The following is a 21,831-nucleotide window of genomic DNA, read 5'->3' as shown; positions in this document are numbered from 1 at the left end:
TCTGGTTCAACTACTTTGTACCCGCTTAATGATTTGCATGACTATTTCTGCTGACTGATTATAAACAACAGCATAACCACAATTACACTACACTACCTTCTAAGATCTAGAGAGAGGTGTGGGGGGACTACTCCATTATATTGACCTTTCACTCTTTGTTATCCCATGGAAGTTGACAGGATTGCATGGAGTTCTCAAAATTTGGCCCACTTACTACTACTAATTTTTTTTGAGATGATGCTGTAAATGTTCTTCCTGAAACTTCCTAGTAACCCAAATAATTATTAACAACAAATTTATATTTAATTCCATGTAGCACTATAAAGATTATTAATATTGCTTACAGAAGCTTTTTGTGTTTCTTTACCTTTAAAGTACAAGGCATTGATGTACAAAAATATAATTGCATAAAACTTCTCCCTACACCATCCTCCCCTCCTCCAGCTCTTCAAAAGATAATGCTTTAAATGACCAAATGAATCCATTCCTGTTTCATAGTGCACTATTTAAATATTGCATCAATACAGGGTAAATGGTAATTGCAAGGGTAGCAATGGCTGTTTCACTAAGTATAATACAATTCTTTGTGGTGGGCTTTTAAAATGATTTTGATAGTTTCTGTCTAATCCATGGAATGCATGGGCCAAATCCTATTCAGCAGTACTTACTTATGTATCTCATCAACTTCACTGGGGCTACCTGCACGATTAAAGACTATTCATGTGAGCAGTAGTTTGCAGAATCAGGATCTGTATTTCTAACAATTTAATTCTGAAAGAGCAGTGAGCAAATATCAGATATACCCAGGGGCATGCTTTGGCTTCAACATATGTGAAGCTGATACAGTTTCCTTGCAGTTTTAAGCATAGTTTCCAGTCACATTTGCATCAGTGCTGGAAATCAGTCAAAAACAAAATCAGCGTATGTAAGCTTGTGATTAATTTTCAACTGACTAAACAAAGCATATTTTTCTAGTGAGTATAGTCATTTCACAAGGTCATAAGTTAAAAAGCTGATAAGTAGCACACTTTGTGAAGGTTTTGTGAACAGCATCTGTGCTTCACACTAGATATTGTTTTGGGGGAGTCATGTGGGAGAAGGGAACAAAACTTAATTGTTTACTCAGAAAAAGAATTCATGCATGGCTGTTCTTTATACCCCACCTCCACTTTTCACATCACCAAGCTGAGGAGCCTTTTCTTCCTACCAGCAGTTTTTGTGAATGAACAGAATTCATAAATGTGTCACTGATCAGAATCCAAGGTGTTACACAGAATTTCTTTACACTTACCGAGCCTCCTGGATCTTCTCATTGATTTGATATAATCTTATACAACTCTAACTTTAATCAAAAAATAAACTTAACCATGTTTCAATCCTGACTGATCATTAAGGCTTCAACTGTTAAGTTACCTAATAATGTGACTATGCCTAGTGAAGTAAATAGGCATACTCGTATGCTTAAAGTCACACATGCATAAGTACCTTGCTGAATAGGGTCCTAAAATCATAACCCAGGATTCTGACTTCACTTCTAAATGGGCATATGAACTCCCCAAAGACATCTTATTAGATTTATAATAAACTAATGTACGAAAGAGATTTTAGTGTTACCCAAAATACTTCAAGATAACTCCTTCTAATGTATGTAATCCATGCATATGCATCAAGGAAGAGTATACTCAAATGCACCTTTTGTGTTTTTTTTTAATTTAGTCTTTTGTTTTCAATATGGTGAAATTTTAATTGAAGTAAACTCTCAAATAATGGAAACGAGAAAACACACACACACACACACACACACTCACACGTAAAAGCATTTAAAACACACTAACAAAACTCTAAAATGACTTACTGTTAAAATGTGTACCATTCTAACCAATATATTATGGTGAAGTAAACAGTTTTTATTAGCTCTCCATGAATGACCTACTTAACTCTTTCACAACTTTGCACTTCATGAATAATTCAGTCATCCCAAGCTCAAGGCAGTAACAGATCTGTAACACACTGACCCACCTATGTGAGGGTGAGATAGAAAATATTTAAGAAAAAATGTAAGCTGAACATGGTAAGAAACACTAAAGAGAACAAAATACTATCCACTACCCCTTGTGGCTTCACTAGTAAATATTGTGCTATGTTGACCCTATTACATATTAAAAAGAATGGTTATGAATCTAGGAAAAATGCTAAAATAATTATTCTTAATTAAATTAATTTATCTTGCATGATAACTATCTGCATCCTCCTGAGCTGTGCATACCCTGTAAGAGCAGGTGCTAGCTCTAGCAAGCAGGCTCAGATGAACAGTTTGCTTGTGGTATATTATCGGGCCCCCATGTCCAAAAAGCAGTTGAGCATCTGCAAACTCTACAGTTACTTGGAGGAAGTGAACTTGTGCAAGTAAGTTATCTTCATACGTTACACTGATGCAGATTCTCAGGGCCTTCAGTACTTGCTGAAATGGTGCAGGTTGAAAGAGTTACTCCAGCTATAGGACTGGAGAAGACTATTGAAACAGCTATTGACAAGTGGGGGTGAATATTTGGTCTAGACTAGGTAATTTAAAAAAACCTACAGACTTTTTTGGGAAGAGACAAAAAGGAAGTAGGTTCTCCCTTCAGTCCACATCGCAGGCTTTAAGTAGTGCTTGCAACATCTTTCTTTCTTTTCTCTGGCTGGATAAGGTCCAGTCCTGACTGCCTATTTGTACCCATCATTTGTCTCTAGTTCCTTTGAAGTACACCACTACCTCGATATTACGCCACCCAATATAACACGAAATTGGATATAACATGGTAAAGCAGTGCTCCGGGGCGGGGTTGGGGGGGGGCTGTGCACTCCGGTAGATCAAAGCAAGTTCAATATACCACGGTTTCACCTATAACGAGGTAAGATTTTTTGGCTCCCAAGGACAGCGTTATATCGAGGTAGAGGTGTACTTCTTGAGAATCTAACAGCCCTGTAAAACTTTCAAGTAGAGACCAATCTTAGAGACTCCAGGGGGAATAGTACTTAATTCATCTTTCATAGTACTTCAATTCATAGTACTTAATAAAACTTAATTCATCTTTCACAGTAAGGTGGGCAGAGAGGCACTGTGGGCCACCAACGATGGAGTCTAATTTTGATTAAACTGGGAAACTAAACTAAACTCAGGCCTGGATTAAAGGGGAGGAACTCTCACAGAAGACAATTTGGAGGTGCAACTGATCAGCACTTCTGAGAATCAGGCCACTTATTTAGGTGACTGAATATAGATTTACATGCCTAACTGTAAAGGACTAAAAGTTTGAAAATTTTGGCCAAAGCTTTTATATGAACATTATTTTTCCTCTGGAATATTCTTTCCCCTCAGCTACATCATTCTTTCTGATGTAAATAGTTTGCCACAATGAAAGTGAAGAAACTTCAAATTTATGTTACGAAGGTATGCAAGTAACTTGGGAATTAAAATGAGCGAGGTCTTTCAAGATTATTTGAGAGGTATACTCTACAGGACTAAGGGAAAAAAGGCAGAAAGCAGAAAAAGATCAAGTTAAAGTTCCTCAAAAAATGTTGATCCAATTGTGCAAGACTTTATAAAAAAATGCAGCTTGGCTAATTCAAAGCATAACAAATATATCAGGAAAAAAAGTTACAGAATATAAACTTAAATTGTAACAAAATCAGATTGTAAACATTCCCTGACAAGACAAACATCCCTGTAACCTTTTTAGTTTGGAAACAATTGTTTTACAGAGCAAACATACTTTGTTCTTACTACAATACAGAATGTTAATCACCGATGATACAGTTTATTGCTAATGTATATTGAATGTGTCTTGAAATGCAGGGTTCAGCAAAACACAGGTGAGTAAACAGTCAGTGAACTCAGATTAAGTGAAAACTTCTGGAACATATTTGCTATAAATGACAAACATGTAATAATCCAGGGGGAAATCTGGGCCCAAAAAATAAAAATTCTATAACAAAAAAATTAAAAATTCTGCCCACATTTTCAAATTCTGCAAAATTCTGCATATTTTATTTGTCAAAATAACACAATATAATCACACCAGTTTCAATTATTTTGGTCATTTATTTCAAAATACCTGTCAGCAAGTAGGTATGTAACTATACAGACAACAGAAGAGATTCAGGAAATGTTTTTTTGACAAATAGATTCCTTACTAGGCATATTAATAGAGAACTCTGAGTAATAATTCATTTAAACTACAATACAGAAACGTATTTCCCCTCAGAAGCAGTACAAAGGCTTGTGGGAGTCAGGGGTAATGGAGGAGAGGGAAGTAATTGCTGGGAAGGAGCCTGGGTGTGAACTTGGAGGGCTATTGGGTATGGGTGGGAAAAGTATGGAACAGGCTTTTTTTTGGCAGGGGGGGCGCGGGAAGGCATTATTAGGGAGCATCCCCCATGCAGACCCTGACTGACCCCTAGCCTCCCCCATTCAGTCAGGCACATCTGCCCCTGTTCCCATGAGTCCCTGCACCCCCATATGTCCTTGCACCCCCTGTCCACATGTCCCTTCATCCCCACTCAGACATCCACTCACCCATCCCCATGTGGCTCTGCACCCCCCATCTCCAAGTGTCTCTGTGCCCCCACTCAGCCATCCCATGTTTCCCTGCACCTCCCTCCCTCTTGTGGCCCTGCACCTCCACTCCCATTCAGCCCCTGCACCAGTGTCCTCCCCTACTAGCCCTTATGAGCTCCTGTCTGAACCCCCAGCAGCCCCATGCTGTCTCCCCATAACCCCTGTCTCCTGACCTGGCACGACAGGTACTGTGAAGAAGGCAGGCTCTTTCTCTTCCCTATCTGTCCAGGAGCTGCTGCTTTGTGCTATCACCACAGTGCCCTCTGATGGGCAAAAGGCGGAACTGCAGCAACTTTCCAGCAGAAGCTTTTTTTTTCCAGCAAAATATTAAAAATATATATGGCTCATTAATTATGCATGCGCCCAGTGGCACAGAATTGCCCCAGGAGTAATGTAAAGAAAGTATTTTATTTTTTCAAATGGAGACATTTCATTTTTGCAAAGAAAAGTTATGCTTTACCAACATTAAGGACAAAGCTGCCACTGGAATAGGAATAGCTCAAATTCTAGTTTTCTCAAGTTATATATTAGTAGCTGTGTACATTTTTTTGAAAGAAAAAATATTTGAATTTAGTGCTCTACTCATTGCTCAGTTTCTAAATCATTGTCTCTTAACCAGTGCTTTGAAACTCTTACATTTAATTTCATATGCACAAGCAACAGAGTTGCTGTTTTAGAAAAAGAACAGAAAAAAAAGAATGAAGTGGCATATGTTACAGAATAAAAGATAAATATTCTTTTTAAGGTATAAAGAGGTTGAATTGCAAATGTGTTAAAATAATTTAGGAGAATTTACTGAAATAAAAAATAGTTTGGAAGCTTCAAGTCTGCATGCTTCAGTGAGTAGCTTCTACAGATTTTTTGGCTCTGTACCCCTAATTAATTTTGGAAATACAAGAAGAATATATGTACATACGTGGGTTTGAGAAGGCGGGTGGACATTAATAAGGACATTGAGACTTAATTCATCCCACTGGACTCCTTTAAATCACTGCCTTATAGAAAGAACAGTCTACGCATAAGTAATAGGACATGGTCTGCACCAAAGACACCACTTTTGGGAAACACTTCTTGGAATTGTGATTAACCTCAGTATTAGCTGTAGAGATAAATAACCCCCTGCTCTTGTATCCAAAAAAAAAGAGATGATATTGTGAGGATCATAGAAATATGTAACAGACAGACCATCATATGGTCTGTTAGGGCATAACACCGTTTAATCCTGGGATTCTGATTTATATGGTTTGTTTTCAGATGTGCCTCTTATTGTTTCCCACAGTAAAAACAAAACAACTCCTGACTCTAAGGTTTCAGCTCCAGTTCTGGAGTTATACTTTTTGATTTTTTTCCTACTCCAGAAACATTTGCAGTTCCTTCTTGGAATGATATATATTTTATTCTCTGATGGTTGCCCTTGGCTATTTGTTCTAAAAATCAAACAATTCTTTGTCTAAAGAAATTCTGTCTGGACTGAATGTATGCTAGTTCCTTCCTTAATGTCAATCCCTGACCTTTTCTTTCAATGACTGCAGTTCCTATTTCACAAAGAGCTGGTAGAAATAACAGAGTAACATTTTTTCTTACCAGCCAACTGATTTTCTGTTGCTTGACAGGTCATTGTCATAGTGAATGGTTCCTCTTCTATGGTATCTGTGTCATAGGCCATAGCCATGGCTCTGATATAGTGGGCTTTAAGGTGCACTGAGTGATGGAGGCTTGTTGAGGCATAGTTGAATTGGAATAAAGGAACTCCATGAATAGATACAGGGCATTAAAGGGACTTTAAGCTTCTTGCAGGCACTTCCAAAGAGAAGGAAGGGGAAATTGGGCTTTCTGAAACCAAGTAGGCCATGGTTGTCCAGGAAGTGCCAGAGGACTTGGTCCCAGGTCTTAAAGTTGGAGCTAGAAATTTCCTAATTAATGTCAAAAGGAGGGATTATATTGGTAAGGAACCTATGACAAGTGAACAACACTAATTTTCCAATGAAATATGAGGTTGGGAGGAATTACAAGCCAACACCAAGATGTTAACTCTATAATAACAATGAGGAGTCCAGTGGCACCTTAAAGACTAACAGATTTATTTGGGCACAAGCTTTTCCTAGAAAGCTTATGCCCAAATAAAACTGTTAGTCCTTAAGGTGCCACCGGACTCCTCATTGTTTTGGTGGATACAGACTAACACGGCTACCCCTCTGATACTTAACTCTATAATGTGTGAGAGAGCTGAAGTCCAGTGGGAATCGTATCATGATGAGATATCCCATGTTCTGTAATGAGCTATATTGTTGTAATGGGCCAATCCCTATGGATGCAAGATGGAGGACAGGCCCTTGGTGAAGGTGTATCCTGGTTTGTCTGGGAGTGGTTTTCTAAGAATTGCAGTAGGCCAGTAAACCAGGCTCTCATGGTCACGCAGGAGTAATTAGGCTCATTTGGTAACCCTTCCTCTGAGCTTTATTAAGGATGTTCCAGATCTTGAAGAAACTATGGGAGGGATAAACAGCTGTAGACAGATTAAGACCACCTGGAAACCATCATGCCAGGACTTGGCCTGGATGAGTGAGTAACACCCTTCTTTCTTAAGACAGCTGTCATACTACCTTCAATTGTTTAAATGTAGGGGCATAAAAGCCAGGCTGAGGGGCAGATACTTCAACTGAAAATGAAGAGATATTTTAGAGAACATGAGGGATTTATGATGAGATTAATGGGACAAAGAGGTATATATTTTTAGAGGCCACATAAGGTCAAAGAGTCTACTTTTTCTATGAATATGAATCATATGGACCCACGGGAAGGAGGGCTTTGAAGAATACTACCTAGATTTCAACAATTTCCACCCCACCATCAACCTCAGCCTGGACCAGTCCAAACAAGAGATCCACTTCCTGGACACTACAGCGCAAATAAGTGATGGTCACATAAACACCACCTTATACCAGAAACCTACTAACTGCTATACTTACCTACATGCCTCCAGCTTCCATCCAGGACACATTACACGATCCATTGTCTACAGCCAAGCCCTAAGATACAACCGCATTTGCTCCAATCTCTCAGAAAAACACCTACAAGATTTCTATCAAACGTTCTTAAAACTACAATACCCACCTGGGGAAGTGAGGAAACAGATTGACAGAGCGAGATGCGTACCCAGAAGTCACCTACTACAGGACAGGCCCAACAAGGAAAATAATAGAACACCACTGGCCATCACGTACAGCCCCCAGCTAAAACCTCTCCCGCACATCATCAATGATCTACAACCTATCCTGGAAAACGATTCGCCCACTCTCACAGACCTTGGGAGGTAGGCCAATCCTCGCTTACAGACAGCCCCCCAACCTGAAGCAAATACTCACCAGCAACTACACACACACCACACCACAGAAACACTAACCCAGGAACCAATCCCTGCAACAAACCCTGTTGCCTTCTCTGTCCCCATATCTACTCTAGTAGCACCATCAGAGGACCCAACCATGTCATTGGGGCTCATTCACCTGCACATCTACTAATGTGATATATGCCATCATGTGCCAGCAATGCCCTTCTGCCATGTACATTGGCCAAAGTGGACATTCTCTATGTAAAAGGATAAATGGACACAAATCAGATATAAGGAATGATAACATAAAAAAGTCAGTAGGAGAACACTTCAATCTCCCTGGACATTCCATAACAGATTTAAAAGTAGCCATTCTTCAACGAGAAAAACTTCAAAAACAGACTTCAAAGAGAAACTGCAGAGCTATAATTCATTTGCAAACTTAACACCATCAATTTGGGCTTAAATAGGGACAGGGAGTGGCTGGCTCACTACAAAAGCAATTTTCCCTCTCTTGGTATTGACACCTCCTCATCCATTATTGGGAGTGGACCACATCCACCCTGACTGAACTGGCCTTCAGCACTGGTTCTCCACTTGTAAGGTAACTCCCATCTCTTCATGTGCCAATATATATTTATGCCTGTATCTGTAATTTTCACTCCATGCATCTGTAGGAGTGGGGTTTTTTACCCATACAAGCTTATGCCCAAATAAATGTGTTAGTCTTTAAGGTGCCACTGGACTCCTCATTGTTTTGTAGATACAGACTAACATGGCTACCCCTTTGATACATCTTTATACAATCTCTCTGCCACTCTCATACACATATAATGTAAGACCCATATTGCTCAAAGAGTACAGATTCAATAAACAATTTTCCTTTCAGAGAAACCTCTTGGAACTCCTGAGACTGCATACCCACTCTTGAACTCCTGAGACTGCATACCCACTCTTGAACTCCTGAGACTGCATACCCACTCTTTTTGCAGGCTTACAGGTACCCCAAAAAGAATCTTCCATCACCTTGAATGGAATCAACCAAGCAAGCAAACAAAATCCCAACCTTTTAATGCAGGCTATTGAGTTTTCTAGAGAAGGGCACTGAATAGAATATACGACTTACTAAAATAGGCTGTTTCCTAAATTAGCTTTTTCTTATTATTAAAATAATTCTGGGAATTTGTGTGGCTCTTTTAAAAAGAAAATAATGGATTCTTTAAAAAAAAACAGGCTCTAGCATATTAGAAAATATGAGGGTCATGATGAACACATGGCCAGTTGATTGACTGCAGTTTTATTTTTAAACTTTAACACTAAGTTGTTTGGCTCCTGCAACTAATCTTCCGCACTCTCTCCTGTATCCAGTAATCATCCTGTCCCTGTGCTCAATTGGTTTCATACACCAACAGCAGGGGGAAGTAACAGTGGCTGCCTGAACATAAAAAGCTGCTATGCCCTACAGCAGAGGAAGGGCAGCCAGAGTTTGTAGGAAGAAGAAAGAGAAGCACCAGTACTGCCTACCCAGGCATCTGGCAGACTTTGGGGTGGTGAGAGGGAAAAGAACCTCCACCAACCAAAAGAAAATGGAGATCTGGAGGGTAGCCCAGCTGGCGCAGTGATGAAGGGAGAAAGGGGGCACCCCCTACTTGCACTGTCCACTAGAGAAGGTTACAACACTGGAGCAGTTTGTGAGGTATTCAGGGGCAGCCTTCCCAGGGTGTGCAGGACAAGCAAAGGGAAAGTAATAGCTGGCTGAGCTGCCTAGCTGCCTTCACTAGAGAACTGAACATTGATACCAGCCCAAGCTGCCATCCTCACAGAACCCTTGGGTATACTACTGGGAGGGGAGCGGTACAATGTCTCTCATCATGCTCAGATCAAGGTTCCTAAACCACATTAAGAGAGAGCACAATATAATGTGGAACACTGCTGGAATTGGCAATATCCCTGAGATCAGACTACTTTTCAAGTGTTCCCCTGCAAATTGATCAGGCCAGCATGGCTAGTCGCAGTTCCAAAGGTGCGGAGGGTGGGAGAAAGGAATGAATGAGGAGGCTTCTCCTACCAAGAACACATCAGCAGTGCTTCCTCTGCTCCCCAGAGAGGGAGTGAAAGATGCTTTTTCTCCCCCACACCTGCAGATTCATTTATTTGCTGCTCTGGGGCCAGATTACAGCCCCTCTTGCACAATGACAAAGGGCCACACCCTACTCCTTGGACTGACTACCCATACCATAGGTAGAGGCTGCTGTCCTCCGCACCCCAATGCAAGAAGAGGGGATGGGTGGGGAGTAGAACTTTGGCCAGTGTATAGTGTACCTACACATGCTGGGGGAGGTACACTGCACCAGGTATAAAGATATCCTTTGTACAGTTATCCTCAAAACTCCGTGGGGAACTGAGGCACAGAGATACTAAGGATACGTCTCCATTGCAATTAGACACCTGCCACTGGCCCATGCCAGCTGACTCGGGCTCATGGGGCTCGGGCTAAGGGGCTATTTAACTGTGGTGTAGATTTTGGAGCTTGGGCTGCAACCCAAGATCTGGGACCCTCCCAACTCACAAGGTGCTGTGAGGACCCAAGACTAAACATCTACACCATAATTAAAACAGCCCCTTAGCCCAAGCTCTGTGAGCCTGAGTCAGCTGGCAAAGGCCAGCTGCGGGTTTTTAACTGCAGTCTAGACATACCCTGAGTGATAACGGGCTAGATTCACCAAAGGGAGTTACTTTTAGGCACCTATTAAATGACAGGAACAACACTGTGATTCACAAAACCTATCGAACGAATGGGGAGAGACAGGTACCTCTGAATGTGACCTACAAAAAGCCAGCACACTTTGTGGGGAGCCACCTACACTAGCCCATGGGAGATGCTGGTGAGTGGGGAGCATACTTAAGTGTGCTAAGCCCCACCTCTTTCTCAGAGATAGGTGCCTAAGGCCATGCTGCAGGGAGGTGATTATTGCTGCTTGCAATTCACAACCAGGAACCTGTCTCCTGGAGTCAGGCAGCTTAGGCACCTAAGGTGTTTTTTGTGAGAATACCTTAAGCAGGCACCTAACTCCACACATAACAGCTGGTAGCAGTACCCCCATCACCCAACTTTACAACTTTTAGCCCAGTGGTTACAGCACTCACAGGGGAGAAAGGATCTGAACAGGGGTATTCCACCTCTCCAGTCTGTAGTCTAACCACTGGGCTAGGGGATATTCAATGTGGGGCTTCCTCAACTTCCCCTGGTGAAGCTCTTGCACTGTGGATACATAATTGAAAGAGCCTCTGGTCCACAGAGAACAATTGTGTCATGCAGTGGTTAGAGCACCCACCTGGTAGGTGAGAGACCCAGGGTCCAATCCCCCTGCTCCAATGACTTTTTAATGATTTACCCACAGTGAAACAGTTCCAACAGGAGAGACTAAGGGAACCCACATCCTAATAACCTATTTCTCATTGGTCAGCCCACACTCCTGAGAGGTGGTAGATAGACCCTTACTCAAACTCTTTCTCCCCACCAGGCACAAGGGAGAAAATAAACTTGGGTCTCCCACAATGCTTAATTTGTGTCATAGCTTGCTAGGGCTGAGCCCCTGCCCCTAGGTTTGGCAATTCATAGCCCCAGCACCTCTGGGCTTGCTGCATCAGTTATGAATGTAAAATAAATTGCTTGAGCCCTGGCACCTAATTGCTTGAGCCCCTACACCTCTTTCATTACAAATCAAGCACTGGTTTCCCACCTCCCAGGGGAGTGCTCTACCCACTGTGCTAAAAGTTATACGGTCAGCACCATCACCGTGACCACCTCCACCTCCCACTACATTTTGAATAGGACCCAATCTGGTTGGCAGCCTCTAAGCACAGTTACCAGATCGAGCCCGACATGAGATATAGGTGTTCCCCTGCCTATCTTCCCTGGTTCATGAATTGCTCTGGAGATTAGGTAGGAGAGAGCTACCTGGAAAGGTAGTGAGGCAGCAAAGCACATACGCACAGGCAGAAACTTAGGTGCCAAGGGAACTTTTACACTGAAAATTTAGGCACTGGGTGAGTTTAGGTGCCTCCAGGGTTTGGTGGAAGTTTTGTGAATCATAGTGGAGCCACCTCAAAGAGTGACTTAGGCTATGTCTACACTACACAGCTTTTAGCGACATGGCTGTGTTGCCACAGCTGTGCTAGAAGTAGTGCAGTGTAGTCTCTACCCCCAACGAGCAGCATTTGAGTTGTTGGTGGGGGAGCACTTCTGCTGACAATGTGCTGTTCACACTGGCACTTGTCACAGCAAATTTTTTGTCTTTCAGGGGAAGGGGGGGGTATTTAACACCTCTGAAAGACAAAAGTTTTGTCGTTCAATTGCCAGTGTACATGTAGCCTTAGGGATCTAAACCTGAACTGTCAATTTTGTGAGCAATTGCTTTTTAAAGAAATGTCTCGTTTCACTACAAATATCAGCCCTTTAAACCCACCTATGCTCAGTAGCTTATAATGCACAACTGACTTTTGCAAGCATAAACAATTTGGGATAAAATATGCTTAAAAGATTAAGTCAATATATTGTATTGTATTATTCTCCCTACCCATTTAGACATACAGTACTATACAAGTTTGTTAAAATGTTCCTGCTGTTAAAGGTTTAGCTATATTCTATGTGAAAGGACATCAGCTTTGAATATTGATGGGATACACAAAATACTAAATTCTTTGTAGTCTTTAGCCTCATTATCCAACATTACTCTATGCTATATTGCATGAGCTCAAGCACTATAAATCAGTCCAGATCATCTGAGTTTAGCATGTTTTTTCATTTATATTTGCTAACTTTTCTACAATTCTGTAACAGGAAACGTAGCCCTTTGAGAAACTGCATCCTTTTTTGCCCGTTTACAAACAAAATAATAAAAAAGAGACACTTGCAGACACCAGCTCATCTCTCTCTCCACCTTGAACTGCTGTCCTTTGTCTTTTGTATGCTGCTATAATCCATTCCGGGGGTCTCCCTCTAACTAACCTTGTAAACTGATCTTTTGTGTAGTATAGTATCAAAAGCTTTTCTCAAATTTGGATTAATTATGTTCACTGATTCTCTTTTGTTTGCCACTTCAGGAAACTCATGCATGAGATTACACATATGCAGACTATTCTAACAAATTCAGCATTTCCAAATCTTCTGTATGATATTTACAAAGCTTCCTCTACCAAAGGCCTAGGTATTAACTATATCTACATGTTTATGAACCACCCAATCCCTATGGGCACTAAGGTTTTACTATGCTACAAGGACCAGCCCCTGCGGTCACAGAGGATCCATTAGGATCACTGAAATAGGATGGTGGGGGAGGGGCAGCCCTGCTTTTTGCCTGGCAGCTCAAAGAGACATTTGGATTAATGTTATATAGGACATTGTGCCTCAGGGAGAAGAGATTCCATTGAATATATGTCTGGCCAAGACTGAGTGACAAAAAGCCTCTATTTGGATGCCTGCCTGTCTCTGGGCTGCGATGCTATGGTAAAATAATCCTACCTTTTATGGTGATTGTTTTTTTTAATATGGTGCTTCATTGGAATTCTAGGATATAATTCACCTTAGTCTAGAAGTTTATCACCTAATTATCTTTTTTTCCTCCCACATTTCAAGCATAACTATTACATATTTTACTCCAATCCCTCTAGGCAAAATTAACCCTATGTCTAGTATATACAATCTCCTGCTTCTTTCAGATATTTATGATGCAAAGAATTCATTCAAGCTTGCAGCAATTTCAGCAATACAAATATCTGCCATTCAAAAATTTTAGGAAATACAATAAACTAAAAAAAAAACGAGAGAGTGAAATGAAGAAGAAAAGAGCAGTAATGCCTCTCTAGAAACGTTCCTGAATGGCAGCTCTACTTCTTTAAATAGGGATTAATATACCATATTTTTTTAAAAATTCAGTATCTTAAAAACAAAAATTGAGGGTGTTCTAAATCCCTTGGATCCCACAGTAAATGTGCATTTCAAATTCTATATCAAGTGTGCCCTCCACCCTCCTGAATGTAAAGGGAGAGAGAGAGAGAAGGGCAGTTTTCCCTCCTTCTCTAATCCTCACTCCCACATGTTTTGTTCCATCTGTCCTGTGTTTACAACCTCCGCTGTTGTAGACAGTCTATATCTTACGCTTTGCCCTGTGTTTCACCTTCCCTCTGTCTGGTCACCCTTTCTTTCCTGCTACGCTTCTGATCTACATCTCTTTCCCCAGTCTCTCTTCAGTTCTCATTGCTTCCCCTTCAGGCAAGGTAGCAGTACTAAAATTATGCAATCAGGAGCTACCTACTGCACCTGCCTGCATTCTTTTCACAGACTAAGCCAGCAACGGCAAAATCCTGGCCCCAATGAAGTTAACAGCAGAAGTCATTTATTTCAACGGGAGTCCGAGAAATGGAAAAAACTTGGGGAGGAAAGGATGTTTGTTACAGGAAAAGGAAAATAAGTCAAAAGATAGAGACTATCTGGGATTTGTGTAGTAAGGTGTTTTTACTGATATTGATTTAAATATCTTTACACATCAAGTCAGGCAAGTTTGTTAGATACTGTGGCTGTGAATCGGCATAAGCAGACAGTTAAGCAGGTGCTCAACTTTAAATATGTCTTTAAGTCCCACTGATGTAGGGTAAAAACATGATTACAACTCTAGGGGCTTTTCATGTCCTTTCTGCCCCTTCCTAGGTTGGATGCTGCAGGAAGGGAGAAGCCTGGGGGGAGAGCAGAGGCACTGTCTTGTCTCCAGGGCAAACAGGAGGGGAGGCAGCAGTGGAGCAGCCTGGCTCTTTGCTCCCTCCTCCCCTCCTGTGAGAACAGCTTTGGGTTGCTGCAGTGAGAGGGAGGGAGCTCTGCCTACAGCAGCTCTGATTGATTATTCTGTCCCAGGAGTTGTGAAAGTGGGGTAGGCAGCCAATCTGAGGGCTCAAATTTGCTACATGCCTGGAGCGTCCTGCATCACCAGGAAACTAGTGCTAGCTCCAGCACTCACAAAAAAAATAACAAGAAATGACAACACTGCCATTCCCAGCTCAGCAAGGATTAAAAGTCGTTCCCTTCTACAAAATATTTGTTGGTCCCTATAAGAGAGGAGGTTGACAAGTCCCAGTTCCTGCTCCCATGTCACACAACCATCGCTATGCTTAGCACTGTAAATTCTTCAGAGCAGGGACTGGCTCTTTGTATTTGTACAACAAAGTCCTGATCTTGAATGGGACCTGTAGTGAAAGCTCCTGCCACAGGGGCCAAAATTGCATCACACACAATAATTTTGGGAGAGATTTCAATGCTGTAACCATCGCACACCTAGTGGGGGAGTGCATAGCGAATTCAAAAAGCTGCAGACAGATCAAAAAACACTATTTAAACTTCGAAAAATAATCTCAAGATTTTTGCACCACTTACATGGTGGGGGGATAACTCATGATTTTTGAATGTTTGGGTTGGCAGCATTGTGGCATAAAATTGTGTTAATTCTAATTCACTGCCTATCACTTATGAAAACTGTATCAGCCATTCCACTGAGGGTAAAATATATTCCTTTTATTCCTTCTTCAGCATTTACCATCTTGAAGAAATGTGTTACAACAGAGCTACCAAGCAAGCAGCTGAAGGACGCGGTCCAGTGAATTTAATTTATTTTTGCAGTCTCTGATTCCTGTGCTTTCATGCTTCTATGCACTTAAGGTAAAAAAAAAAAAAAGCTAATCAATCCGAAATCCCTCACACACACTCAAGTGGTCCCAAGAACTGAAGTCTCTGCTCATTAGAATCAGTCAGGCTTTGCTCATTAGAATGTCTGTACCCAAGATTCTCAAATAAATCAGAACCTACAAGTACTTTTATTTTAAAAAAATTTTAATTTCAGATACATCTTTCCCTGTAATATATTTTATTACTTAATAAATGAAAGTGTAATGAGGTATTTGTAATGAAGTCTATAAACTTTTGCTTTCACAAAGGATAAATTGGCAGCTCAGATTCTTTTTTTTTCTTTAAAAAAAATCATTCCTCAATTTCTCTCATTTTTCAGAATGCTGACAGTTCCTTAGTGAGATTTTTTGTGATTCACAAAGCATCATTTCACCATCTTTTTTGCTGAAATTTAAGAGCTACTGTACTTTTCACTGCTACAGAAGTGTTGAAAAATGCGTACACAACTTTTAGAAAAGGATTTTTGTTGTTAAGTTTTTGAAAATTAGCTAGTGGGTTTGTCATGAGCCAGTTTTGTTAGAATAGGAAACCATTTTCAAAATACTTTTTTTAAAGGAACACCTTCAATTTGAAAATCACATTTCTATTTGTACCTACTATTGTTACAAGTAAACCATTAAGATTTCTATTAATTAAATAGATTAGAGAAATATTTTTCCCTCTCTTATTTTAGTTTTTTTGCTTTGTGGTTTTGTCACCACTCTGTGTTTAGTTAGTTTTACTGTTTTGCTGATGGTACATGAACTTTCTATGCCCTGAAAGTAGGTGTTTACCAGTAATAGTAGCAGCAGAGCTGAAAATGAAAGTGGGCCACAGCAGCAAGCATCATTATGCAAAAAGAGGAAGGGGGCTGGGAATAGGTCTGAATATACGCTCATTTTAGACCCACTCAAAAGACCCTTCTAAATATAAATAAGGGAGTATAAAAACCTATTTAACAGTATTTAAAGAATTATTTTAAATATTATTTTTAATGAATCCTATTTAAAATGTGCTCTTCCAGACAAATGCATTTTTACAATTAGCCAATTGAAAAAAGCTGATAGTGTCCCTTTAAATAAATGCTGAATGGAGAAACATTTCCTTCACAGAGGCAGATGGCTACTGCCAGCAGGATTCAATGTGACAGAAGAAGTGGGCGTATGTCTGGCTGAGACACCCTTTGAAGAGGCAGATTAGAACAGACCAGCTAGAGGAAAAGGCCACAAGGCAGGCTGCTATGGCTGACTGATGAGGGAAAAGGGATAAACACTGATCCGCGTCCCTTCTCCATTGCCTGTAACTGGATCCTAGTGCATAAAGTCAAGCTGTTTAAAGCTTGTAGAGTAATTTTGTCTTGAAGCTCCACTGAAATCAATATCCACCTCTCCCATGTACATAGTGATGCCCAAAGTTCTATTTCTTGATGTCTAGCCATTACTAGTGGCACATGTTTCTGTACCTAATAGGCAGCTACAGTGCTGCATCCATTGTAGCTTTGTTTACACTGATCAAACCATCTCATTGTGTAGTCATGTCATCATATACCTATGTCATAGAATCATAGAACTGGAAGGGACCTCGAGGGGTCATCTACTTCAGTCCCCTGTACTCAAAGCAGGACTAAGTATTATCTAGACCATCTCTGACAGGTGTTTGTCCAAACTGCTCTTAAAAATCCCCAATGATGGAGATTCCACAATCTCCCTAGGCAATTTATTCCAGTGCTTAACCACCCTGACAGTTAGGAAGTTTTTCCTAATGTCCAACCTAAACCGCCCTTGCTGCAATTTAAGTCCATTGCTTCTTGTCCTATCCTCAGAGGTTAATATGAACAATTTTTCTCCCTCCTCCTCATACCAAACCTTTTATGTACTTGAAAACTGTTGTCATATCCCCTCCCAGTCTTCTCTTCTCCAGACTAAACAAACCAAATTTTTTCAATCTTCCCTCATAGGTCATGTTTTCTAGACCTTCAATCATTTTTGTTGCTCTTCTCTGGACTTTCTCCAATTTCTCCACATCTTTTCTGAAGTGTGGCATCCAGAATTGGACACAATACTCCAGCTGATGCCTAATCGGCGTGGAGTAAAGCGGAAGAATTGCTTCTCGTGTCTTGCTTACAACACTCCTGCTAATACATCCCAGAATGATGTTTGCTTTTTTTGCAACAGCGTTACATTGTTGATTCATATTTAGCTTGTGATCCACTATGACCCCCAGATTCCTTTCCGTAGTACTCCTTCCTAGGCAGTCATTTCCCATTTTGTATGTGTGAAACTGATTGCTCCTTTGTAAGTGGAGTACTTTGCATTTGTCCTTATTGAATTTCATCCTATTTACTTCAGACCATTTCTCCAGTTTGTTCAGATCATTTTGAATTTTAATCCTGTCTTCCAAAGCACTTGCAACCTCTCCCAGCTTTGTATTGTCCGCAAACTTTATATAAGTGTACTCTCTATGCCCTTATCTAATCATTAATGAAGATACTGAACAGAACCGGACCAGAACCGAGCCATGCGGGACCCTACTTGTTATGCCCTTCCACTATGACTGCAAACCACTGATAACTACTCTCTAGGAACGATTTTCCGATCAGTTATGCACCCACCTTATAGTAGCTCCATCTAGGTTGTATTTCTCTGGTTCAGGGATCGGCAACCTTTGGCATGCAGCCCGTCAGGGAAATCCGCTGGTGGGCCAGGACGGTTTGTTTAACTGCAGCATCCGCAGGTTTGGCCGATCGCAGCTCCCACTAGCTGGTTCGCCGTTCCAGGCCAATGGGGGCTGCGGGAAGTGGGGGCCAGCACATCCCTCGGCCCAAGCCGCTTCCTGCAGCCCCCATTGGCCTGGAACGGTGAACCCACGGCCAGTGGGAGCTGTGATCGGCCAAACCTATGGATGCTGCAGGTAAACAAACCATCCCGGCCTGCCAGCGGATTTCTCTGATGGGCCGCATGCCAAAGGTTGCCGATCTCTGCCCTAGTTTGTTTATGAGATGGTCATACGAGACAGTATCAAAAGCCTTACTAAAATCAAGATATACCACATCTACCGCTTCCCCCCTATATACAAGGCTTGTTACTCTGTCAAAGAAAGCTATCTGGTTGACTTGACATGATTTGTTCTTGACAAATCCATGCTGACTGTTATTTATCACCTTATTATCTTCTAGGTGTTTGCAAACTGATTGCTTAATTATTTGCTCTTCTTATCTTTCTGGGTACAGAGTTAAGCTGACTGGTTTGCAATTCCCCGGGTTGTCCTTATTTCCCTTTTTATAGATGGGCAATATAGTTGCCCTTTTCCAGTCTTCTGGAATGTTTCTCGTCTTCCATGATTTTTCAAAGATAATCGCTAATGGCTCAGATATCTCCTCGGTCAGTTCCTTGAGTATTGCATTTCATCAGGCTCTGGTGATTTGAAGACATCTAACTGGTATAAGTGATTGTTTACTTGTTCTTTCCCTATTTTAGACTCTGATTCTACCTCATTTTCACTGGCATTCACTATGTTAGACGTCCAATCGCCACCAACCTTCTTGGTGAAAACCGAAACAAAGAAGTCATTAAGCAACTCTGCAATTTCCACATTTTCTGTTATTGTCTTTCCCCGCTCTGAGTAATGGGCCTACTCTGTCCTTGGTCTTCCTCTTACTTCTAATGTATTTGTAGAATGCTTTCTTGTTTCCTTTTATGTCCCTAGCTACTTTGATCTCATTTTGCGCCTTGGCTTTTCTAATTTTGTTCCTAGATACTTGTGTTATTTGTTTATATTCATCCTCTGTAATTTGACGGAGTTTCCACTTTTTGTAGGACTCTTTTTTTTTTTTTGAGTTTTAGATCATTGAAGATCTCCTGGTTAAGCCAGGGTGGTCTCTTGCCATATTTCCTATCTTTCCTACACAGTGGGATAGTTTGCTCTTGTGCCCTTAATAATGTCTCTTTGAAAAACTGCCAACTGTCTTCAATTGTTTTTCCCCTTAGACTTGCTTCTCATGGGATTTTACCTACCAACTCCCTGAGTTTGCTAAAGTCTGCCTTCTTGAAACCCATTGTCTTTATTGTGCTGTTCTCCCTCTTACCATTCCTTAGAACCATGAACTCTACCATTTCATGATCACTTTCACCCAAGCTGCCTTCCACTTTCAAATTCTCAACCAGTTCCTCCCTATTTGTCAAAATCAAATCTAGAACAGCCTCCCCCCAGGAGCTTTCTCTACCTTCTGAAATAAAAAATGGTCTCCAATACATTCCAATAACTTGTTGGATAATCTGTGCCCTGCTGTGTTATTTTCCCAACAGATGTCTGGGTACCTAAAGTCCTCCATCACCACCAAGTCCTGTGATTTGGATAATTTTGTTAGTTGTTTAAAAAAATGCCTCATCCACCTCTTCTTCCTGGTTTGGTGGTCTGTAGTAGACCCCTACTATGACACCACCCTTGTTTTTTACCCCTTTTATCCTTTCCCAGAGACTTTCAACAAGTCTGTCTCTTATTTCTATGTCAACTTCAGTCCAAGTGTATTCATTTTTAAAGCAACACCTCCTCCCTTTTTGCCCTGCCTGTCCTTCCTGAGCAAGCTCTATCCTTCTATACCAATATTCCAGTCATGCATATTATCCCACCAAGTCTCCATGATGCCAACTACGTCATGTTTATTTACTAGCATTTCGAGTTCTTCCTGATTATTCCCCATACTTCTCACATTAGTATACAGACATCTAAGACACTGATTTGATATCCCACCCCCAAACCTGTATTGTCTCTCCCTTATTTCTGCTATAACAGCCCATGCTCCCTCCAGATTCTGACCCTTCTCCAGGTCTTCATGCTACTATCCATTTTACAGTCACAAGTCCAAGTGTAAGGCCAGTACTGGTCCCTGCCAAAAGAAGATAATGCATTATCCCTCCCTATCTAAGTTGTTTCCAAAGAGCATCAAGATTTAAGATCTCAAACTGTAGAAGCAACTAGCGAGGCACAGGGAGAGTAAGAGTCACAGAATAAGGCCAGACCACCTCACTGCTGGGGAGCAGGCACCTGTGCATGAGCCAATTCAACATTCAAATGGCTGTCAGCCTAGGTATGGCTAGCTGTCACTCAGCCATGTGGCCTACGGGAATCTGCTGCATGGCAGCATTGCCCAGCAGGAGAACTGGGTCTCGACTGGGCAGCAAGGGCACTGTGATAGCAACTCAAGACCCTAGTGAACCAAAGCAGCCTTCAGCAAAGCCAGAGGACCTGAAGGCTTCCTAGAGAACATTTGGTTACCATCCAAATGAGCTTTTCCGCATGTTTAATAGTGTTTTTTCAGACAGCAATCTTGCTTCAAAAAATGACGGTAACAGTCCACTTTTATGGAACTTCATTTAGCTCATGAATGACTTGGTACCATTTTGGACAAGATCCTTGAACTATACAAAATAAAACCTTTAGAGAGAAAAGATGCAGTGTGCTGACTCTTAGGAACAGCAGCACCATTTGTCTCACATGTCAAGGCTTTTTGTTACCTAACACTTTCCTTTCTTTAAGTCTACTATACATTTCCTCAAGTTGCGAAAAAATCTGAAACACATAAATAAGAGCAAAATGCCTGTGCAGCCACCCACTCCTATGAACTGCACAACATAGACAGCATCTGTTCTGACAGACAGTACACAGTACTGTATTCGAGATCCCAAAATAAGATTTTTCTTTCACAAAAGTCATATATTAAAACACAGATGTCTATTCAGCAGCCACTGCTGAATTCTAGCAACGCTATCTCTTTTTGGTGGTGAAAAGCCTGTGCAGAGCAAATACAAAAAGGACAGAAAGGAGAATCAAAGTAACTTCAAAACATCCAAAACAGGCTTTTACTCTTGTGTGACCGAAACCGTGGGACTGAAGAACCCATGAGTGGATGGCTCCATAATAAAAACTGTAAGGGAGTGTGGAAGAGGGAAAAAAATTATTTAATCGCATAACAAGAATCTTTGAACTTCAATATCTTCCGAGGGGCATTTGTTTCCTGGCATGACTTGTACTGAAGTTTGTTCCCTGTTTTGCCCATTTATTAAGTGTAATTTCTTAAGCATGAGATGCCATGGGATACTGTTTTTCTGCTTTTCTTTTTTAATACATTTGATCTGAGCTCTTCAACAACTAGAAAAACTGACATTTTTTAATTTCTACTCATCACAA

The 21,831-nt window shown here is 41.1% G+C and overlaps 1 protein-coding gene and 1 long non-coding RNA gene across 5 annotated transcripts in view; one reads left to right on the top strand and one right to left on the bottom strand.

Moving 5' to 3' along the window:
* NRCAM (neuronal cell adhesion molecule) overlaps positions 1–21,831 on the bottom strand; it is a 187,432-nt gene that overhangs the window by 153,793 nt on the left and 11,808 nt on the right. The window lies entirely within an intron of this gene.
* Positions 1–21,831, top strand: part of LOC123378295 — a 43,925-nt gene that overhangs the window by 19,228 nt on the left and 2,866 nt on the right. Inside the window, exon 2 of the long non-coding RNA XR_006582552.1 lies at positions 15,511–15,639. This is a non-coding gene — a long non-coding RNA (uncharacterized LOC123378295). The remainder of the gene's footprint in view (positions 1–15,510; positions 15,640–21,831) is intronic.

The sequence above is a fragment of the Mauremys mutica genome, chromosome 1, assembly GCF_020497125.1.
Source record: "Mauremys mutica isolate MM-2020 ecotype Southern chromosome 1, ASM2049712v1, whole genome shotgun sequence".
NCBI classification, from domain to species: Eukaryota; Metazoa; Chordata; order Testudines; family Geoemydidae; genus Mauremys; species Mauremys mutica.
This window is presented reverse-complemented; position numbering and strand designations above follow the sequence as displayed.